We start from the raw sequence: 8,748 nt of genomic DNA on the forward strand, positions 1-8,748 counted from the left end.
GTTCTTTGTGATCCCCATGGACTGTTGTTGACCAAGCTCCTCTGTCCATGAAATTTTCCAGGCAAGGATACTGAGTGCATTGCCATTTCCTACTCCAAGAGATCTTTCTGACTCAGGGATCTAACCCATGTCTCTTGGGTCTCCTGCACTGGCAGGCAGGTTCTTTACCTCCAGTGTCACCTGAGAAGCCACAGAGATACTGCTGCTGCTGCTGCTGAGTCGCTTCCGTCGTGTCTGACTCTGTGCGACCCCAGAGACAGCAGCCCACCAGGCTCCCCCGTCCCTGGGATTCTCCAGGCAAGAACACTGGAGTGGGTTGCCATTTCCTTCTCCAATGCGTGAAAGTGAAAAGTGGAAGCGAGGCCGCTCAGTCATGTCCGACTCTCAGCGACCCCAGGGACTGCAGCCCACCAGGCTCCTCTGTCCATGGGATTTTCCAGGCAAGAACACTGGAGTGGGTTGCCATTGCCTTCTCCAACAGATCTACTACTCCTTGCATATTAGAAGGCCTCAAATCCAGAACACTGGTGATACCCAAAGCTGAAAAGGATGCAGCCCAACAGGCTCTCTCATTCATTGCTTGTGGGAATACAAAATGGCATGGTCCTCTTGAGAGTTTGGCAGTTTATTACAAAAGTAAAGGTACTCTGGAGGAGGACATGGCAACCCACTTCAGTGTTCTTGCCTGGAGAATTCCATGGACAGAGTGCTGGCATCCTGGTGGGCTACCGTTCATAGGATCCCAAAGAGTTGGAAACGACTAAAGCAACTTAGCATGCACGCAAAGGTCCTCTTAACATATCACCCAGCAATCACACACCTTGGTATTTATCCAAATAAGTTGAAAATATATGTGCACACAAACCAGCCCACAGATATTAATATCAACTTTATTCATAATTGCCCAAACTTGGAAGCAACCAAGATGTGTAGGTGAATAGATAAATAAACTGTAGTATATCTAGACAGTGGAATATTATTTAACACTGAAAGGATATTTTGAGAATATTATGCCATTAAAAGACATGGAGAAACTTAAATGTGTATTACTAAGTGAAAGAGATCAATCTACAAAAATATTTTATATGATTCCTTTATCATATTGTTCATGGGGTTCTCAAACCAGTCATTCCTTATTCACTGGAAGGACTGATGCTGAAGCTGAAGCTCCAATACTTTGGCCACCTGATGTGAAGAGCCAACTCATTGGAAATGACCCTGATGCTGGCAAAGATTGAAGGCGAGGAGGGCAGCAGAGGATGAGATGGTTAGATAGCATCATAACTCAATGGAAGGATTTGAGCAAACTCTGGGAGACAGTGAAGGCCAGTAAAGGCTGGCATGTTGCAGTCCATGGGGTTGCAGAGTTAGACACGACTTAGCAACTGAACAACAACATATGATTCCACCTATTATGGCATTCTTGAAAAGGCAAAACTATGGTAACAGTGAAAAGATCAGTGGTTGCCAGGAGAGAAATGGATAAATAGGCAAAGCACAGGAGATTTTTAGGGCAGTGAAAATACTCCATGTTGATACTACAATGGTGGATACAAGACATTATACATTTGTCCAAATCCAGAGAATGTACAGCAAAAGTGAGCCCTACTATAAACCATGGGCTTTTGGTGATAATGATGTGTTAATGTAGGTTCATAGATTGAAACATGTAGCCTTGTGTTGTGGGATGTTGATAGTGGAGGAGGTTGTGTGTGTTTTTGTATGTGGGCAGGAACTCCAGGTGACTCAGTGGTAAAGAATCCACCTGCCAATCAATGCAGGAGTCACAGAAGCTGGAGGTTCCATCCCTGCGTCTGAAAGATCCCCTGGAGAAGGGAATGGCAACCAACTCCAGTGTTCTTGCCTTGAGAATCCTAGGGACAGAGGAGTCTGGTGGGCTTTAGTCCATGGGGTTGCAAAGAGTTGGATGTGACTGAGCACATAGGCACACACAGGAAGCATATAAGAACTCTTTGCTTTTGCTCAATTTTTTTGTGAGCTTCAAACTGCTTTAAAAGGTTGTCTATTAAAAAACAACTACAGTGTTTGTCTGTTCAGTGGGGAGTCTTGTACCAATTCTATTGGTGCCTATGTACATTAGGTAATTTAGGAAATGCTTAGAAAATGATTGATTGTTTATATGGTACTTGCATGTCCATATTTATTAAGCAATGCCAAATTATTCACCAAAATAGCTGTCTCATTGTACACTGCCATCAGCTGTATATGAATTCCCGTTACTCCACAGTCTCACCAAAACATGGGATTGTCATATATAAAGTTTGCCATCCTGTATGTCATATGGAAATTTACTGTGGATTTAACTTAGTATTAGTTGATTGTTAATAAAATGGAAAATCATTTTATATGTTTACTCAAATGTAAGTCTCCTTGTCTGTAAACTGCTTATTTTTGTTCCTATTTTTAGTTTTATAGTTTTAATGATTGGGAGGAATTCTTTGTGTTCTGAATACTGATCTTATTCTGCTAATAACTGCTACAAATGCTATTTCCAGCATGTGTTTCTTTTTTTTCACTGTATGGTATGAATAGAATTTATTGATTTTAATGTAGTCAAATTTATTAAACTTTTATTTTTAATATCTGCTCTTATTTTTAACATTTTCCCCTCTACTTTCTTGGGGTTTTTCCTGTTCTAAATCAAAGATCTTAGTTTTTAGCCTTCTTTGTGTTCTTATATAGACATTTATAAGGTATTAAATTTCCCTCTAAATATTATTTTACTCTATCCATTATTTTCAGTTGTATTTTTAAACTCCCATTGTAATGTCTCTTACCCATGCCTACTCTCACAATGTATAAGGTTATTTTAATTATCTTTTTGTCATTGATTTGAAATGTATTGGCATGGTTAGGAATGTGGTCTGTAAGATACTCTGATATTTTCTGAGCCCTCTTTTATGGCCTAAAATGTGATCTGGTGCCTAGGTGTGGTTGGAAAAAATGTATGTTCTCTAGTTATTGGTATGGTGTTCCATAATGTCTGCTAGATCAAGTTTCTTAATTATATTTCTTAATTATAAAGCTTTCATATTTTATTTCTTGAGAGCATGAGCTATCACTTATTGGGAGAAATGTGCTAAGTATCTCCTAGTCTGATGGTGATTTGTTGATTTCTCTTTTCAGTTTTGTTGGTATTTACTGCACATATTTGATTGGTTATTAAGCACATATAATTTAGAATTATGTTATATTCTCCATCTTACTGTTGCTTTTTGCCTTAAAGTCTGTTCTGCATAATGTTAATATAATGACAGTATCTTTCTTTTTGCCACTATCTGCCTGGAGTATCAGTCACGGTTTGATTAGGAAAACAGAAACCTCCTTAAGTATCTGAACAGAGGGACTTTAGTTCAGGAAAAGAGCTATACACATAATAGAAAATCTGAAAAACCCAACAGAGATAATAAGACAGCTTGGAGATCAGCAACAGCAAGAAGCTGCTACCACACATAGGGTTGGGAAGCCACAGGGGGATAAAATGGTATCAGAGCCCAGAAGTCATGGCCACTGAGCAAAAGGGGAACCGCAGGGATCAAGAGGGGGCTGTAGCAACAGAGGAGATACCCTCACTGCTGGAGACTGTCTTAAGGAGAAAGTAGGGAAGAAGCCTCTGGGGACTGACTTTCACTGTCTGTCCAAACTCAGTTTCTCATTGACCAAACATGGACAAAACCCAGCAAGTCTGGGGAAGACAGCTGTATCACTTTGATTTGACCAGTGGGAGTCCCTTTCACTGGCTTCTGTATCTTTTTGACATGCTCCCAGTGTTCTTTGAGCACTGCCTTGATTTATGACACAAAAGATGTTCCAGACTCATCTCACTCTTTGCTGCTGCCCTCCAAGGAGATCTTCCTCAGCCTGCTCTGGCTCTGATGTCTCATGCAAGGCCCCTATTCTGAGAAGTGCTCTCCTTACCTCCCTGGACCTGATACCTCTTGTTTCCCCAGAGCAGGAGAGTGAGGCCAGGAGTCTGAGGAGAACAGTTTGGGACATTTTCAAACCTTATCCTAAAGGTCTAGGTGTGGCTCCTGTGAACTGCATAGATGGAGTCTGTTTTTGAGTCCAATCTGATCATTTATCTTTTTTAAACTACAGAGTTGAGTCCTTTTTAAAATTGACTTTGATCACTTATACATTTAGATTAAATTCTACCATCTCAGCAGCAGCAGCAGCAGCTATCATCTTACTTAGTACTTTCTATTTGCCGCCCCCACTTAAAAAAATTTATTTCGTTTTTTTCCTTTTTCACATTTTGTTGCATTGAGTCAATGTTTCCCCCTTTCCTTCACTCCATTTTTTCCCCTTTCTGCTAGTTTGGATGTTAAATATTCTATCTCTATCCTTTTAGGGATTACCCTGGAACACTTAACATGCATTTTTGGTTTCAGTTCAGTTCAGTCGCTCAGTCGTGTCCGACTCTTTGCGACCCCATGAATCGCAGCACGCCAGGCCTCCCTGTCCATCACCATCTCCTGGAGTTCACTCAGACACACATCCATCGAGTCAGTGATGCCATCCAGCCATCTCATCCTCTGTCATTCCCGTCTCCTCCTGCCCCCAATCCCTCCCAGCATCAGAGTCTTTTCCAATGAGTCAACTCTTCGCATGAGGTGGCCAAAGTACTGGAGTTTCAGCTTTAGCATCATTCCCTCCAAAGAAATCCCAGGGCTGATCTCCTTCAGAATGGACTGGTTGAATCTCCTTGCAGTGCAAGGGACTCTCAAGAGTCTTCTCCAACACCACAGTTCAAAAGCATCAATTCTTCGGCGCTCAGCCTTCTTCACAGTCCAACTCTCACATCCATACATGACCACAGGAAAAACCTAGCCTTGACTAGATGGAACAAGATTTAAAAATAAAGTTCTTCTTTTTCCATTTCTTTTCCTATTTTCCCTTCTCTGCTCTTCTCTCTCCTTCCCTCCTCTTTACTTCCTGTTTCCTCTGTTTTTCCTGCCTTCCCTTTCCCTTCCCTTCTCAAGCCATTTGGTCCTAAATCTGTAAGGTGGCCATAACAAGACAGATGTTTCACTGGACTGGAAGTGGCAGAGCTCAAGGGAATAAAGACAATATCTCCAAGGTTGTGCAGGGGTGGGCCCATGTGCCGTGAAGGCCCAGGTTGGAAAGAGAGTGTCCCTGTAGGAGGGTTTGCTAGAACGGGTCTTACGGTCTGCTCGGAATGAGTATGGTTTCCTTATGGAAGGGCAGTTTGTTAAGGGGTATTGAACTTGAGTGGGTGGGTTGGGTATATCCTCTGGAAGGTGACCTAAACAGGGAAAAGAGATATCTATGTAGGAGACAGAGGTGTTGGGTAGGTAAAGATAGGATTTTTACCTACCCACCAAGGTAGGTAGTTGAAATCTACTATCTTCAAGGTGTTGAAATCTGAGAGGGTGAACAGGGTATTCATTGATAGAGGAAAGCAGCCTGCAAGCGTGGTAAAATCCTAGCTGTTAAAGAGGTTTTCCCACCAGGATGGGGGCTCTGCATAGGACATCAGAGCCAGAGCGGGGGGAGGAAGGTCTTTATGTGGGGGCTACAAAAAAAGAGAACACAGTAAGCCTGGAACATCTTTTTATGCCATAAAGTAAGGAAATGTTCAAGAATGCTGGGTACATTTCAAAACAGCACAGAAGTCAGTTTCAAGGGGCTCTCATTGATAAAATCGAGGACAATCTGAACATCAAAATAAATAGTGAACATCATAGATTTAATAAAAACTTAATAAAATAAGCCTAGGTCCATAGGACATAAATCACTGAAAATTTGATGAGGAATCTGCTATTTAATAGTTTTATTACACTTTCCATTAGGTACTTATTAATCACCAAAGGAAACAAAAGTAGATTTCCGCAAGCTTGGCATGTTCAGTTGTGTCTGACTCTTTGTGACCCCATGTCCGTTGAATTCTCTAGGCAAGAATACTTGAGTGGGTTGCCATTTCCTCCTCCAGGGGATCTTCCTGACCCAGGGATCAAGCCCATGTCTCCTGCATTGGCAGGCAGATTCTTTACCACTGAGCCACCTGGGAAGCCCACAAGCTTGGCAGATATCACTTTAATCAAATGATCAGATTTAGCATCTCTAGAAAAGGACAGCCACAGGACAGAGTGCAGTGAGAGCACAGCATCACTTCTGTGCTATTTTTGCCAAAGCTGCATTAACTTAGATGGGATGCTAAGGAAACATCAGACAAATCCAAATGAGGGACACTCTTTAAAATCACTTGTCTATAATTTTTAAATATCAAGGTCATGAAAGTTGGGGAAGAAATGATTGAGACCTAATAACTAAATGCAACCCATGATTCTGAACAGAATCTTTTCACTATAAGGGATATTATTAGGACAACTGACAAGATCTGAATAGGTTTGAGGATTAGAATTGTAGTGTACTGATGTTAATCTACTGATTCTGATGGATAATTGAGGCTTTAGGAGCATATTCCTTTTCGTACAAACCACAAACTTAAATCAGGGTGAATGAGGTATCAGGTCTGCTACTTACTCAGAGGAAAATATTTATAGTGCCATTATAATTCTTCTATAAATTTGAAAATAAATTTTTTTTAAAGATAATTGATATTTTTACCCTTCTTTGAATCATTTTGCAAGAGTTTAAATTGCTAACTCCTTTTTTATTTAAATACTACTGTGCAGGGTTTTCATTATATTTTTTTAACCCAATGGATTAAACATTTTCATTACTTTATACATCAAGATTCCTTTAGATTTTCTGAAATGTTTATATTTTCTTTGCTACCAATTACATCTGACACCACAGACCTTCCTTCTGAGATTATTTTCATTCTCTTAGAAAGAAATCTTTCAGGACCTCTTTTAGTGAGAGACCATCTGTTGGTGGCATACATATTTTTTTGTTTACCTGAAAATATTTGTATGCAGTCATGACTTTTGAAACATAGTTTTGCAGGTTGTGGAATTCTAGAGTGGCAATGACTTTCGTTCACCATATTGAAGATATTATTTCTCTGTCTTCTGATGTCTACTGTTGCTTTAAAGACGTTGTCATTTTAATGGTTGTGTCTTTGTACTTAACCTGTCCTTTCTTTCTGGATAGTTTTAAGGTTTTCACTTTGTTCTTTGGTATTTTACAGTTTCACTTCAAAGTCCATTGGACTTTCTGAATCTGAAATTGATATCTTTCATGAGTTTTAGAAAACTGTCTCTCCCCAGTTGCCTCTGTTAGCAGCTGTGGAACTCCAATAGGCATTTATGCTTCACTGTTTTCAAATTTTGCATTACTAAAATTGTCAATACTCTTCTATTTTAAAGCATATTAAATAATATAATTTATCAGATATGTCAGATAACTCTAACATCTATAGTCTTTGTAGGTCAGATGCCATAGTTTGTTGTTTCCATTGACTTTCAATCATGGTGGCTTATTCACTCATATATTTAGTCATTTTTCATTATTGGCACATGTTCCTTAGAACAATTTATCCATGGTAACTCTTTTGAATTCTTTAAAGTCTAGTCTTTCAAATAGTATTTCCATTGTTTCTGCCAGATGTCTGAGGATACTGTCATCTGAGACCTTTTAAACTACATTTCACCTTGTGGTTTTTTCAGGCTCCAATCTGGCAGAGTATGGGTTTGTGGTAAAAGATCCTTAGGAGAAACATTTCTCTTACTTCTACCCAAAGCCAAGATCCAGAAATATATATACTCCTACAATCTCTCTGTCTTTTTAAAATTTCCTTTTATTTTTCAAGTTCACATCTTACAGGGTTTCTGTTGGATTTGTGCAAGAGTCAGAAGTCCTTCAAATCCTTCTCTTCCCATCCCCTTCCCATTTTCCAGATGAGGAAGCCTCCCATGTAGGATGTTACTTTGTAAAGGAGAAAGAGCCTGGTAAATATCAAGACCAAATTCTTCACTACTCTAAAGCAGTAGGGTCTAGAAATCATATTTGATTTGATTTAAAACAAACAAAGCAACTTCCCTGTAGCTCATATGATAAAGAATCTGCTGCAGTGCAGGAGACCTGGGTTCGATTCCTGGGTCAAGAAGATCCTCTGGAGAAGGGAATGGCAACCCACTCCAGCAATCTTGCCTGGAGAATCCCATGGACAGAGGAGCCTGGTAGGCTACAGTTCATGGGCTTGCAAAGAGTCGGACACGACTGAGTGACTAAGCACGCACAAATTAAATGAAACACTGCCTGAGGCCCTAATCAAGAAAAATATGATTTTTCTCACTTTCAGCATGAGGTAGTTACTTTTGCTTTGATCTTCTATAGCAATATGAATCAAAGAATCTAAACAAAAGAATAACAATAACAGAATAATAAACTGGGTAGACAAGACATCTAGTATAAGGGAGCGGGTGATGACAAAGTACTTTCCCCCAAACGATCAGTAGCTATTACGCTTCCTGCTGTAATCTCCCCCAAATCCCAAATCTTTACACAAAGAAGACTTAAAAGTTGTTGCCAACTAGGTTGTAAGTTATTTGAAAGCAAGAATATCTCCTGGTTCTACAAAGAAAAGTGAAAACATATAGAATACTTGATAGATTGGTATGGCATCTCCTGTAACCTTTACTTGAGAAAAGACTACTAAATGGACAAAAAGAACACTAGCTTTGAGTCAGGTCTCCTGATTTCAAATCCACACTCCATTTCTTGCAAAAAATATGACCTTAGGTGATTCTAAGCTCCATTTTTGAGCTATGAAGCAGCAGTGGCTTTGTAATGAGGAGT

This window comes from Oryx dammah, unplaced genomic scaffold (genome assembly GCF_014754425.2).
Source record: "Oryx dammah isolate SB20612 unplaced genomic scaffold, SCBI_Odam_1.1 HiC_scaffold_17, whole genome shotgun sequence".
NCBI classification, from domain to species: Eukaryota; Metazoa; Chordata; class Mammalia; order Artiodactyla; family Bovidae; genus Oryx; species Oryx dammah.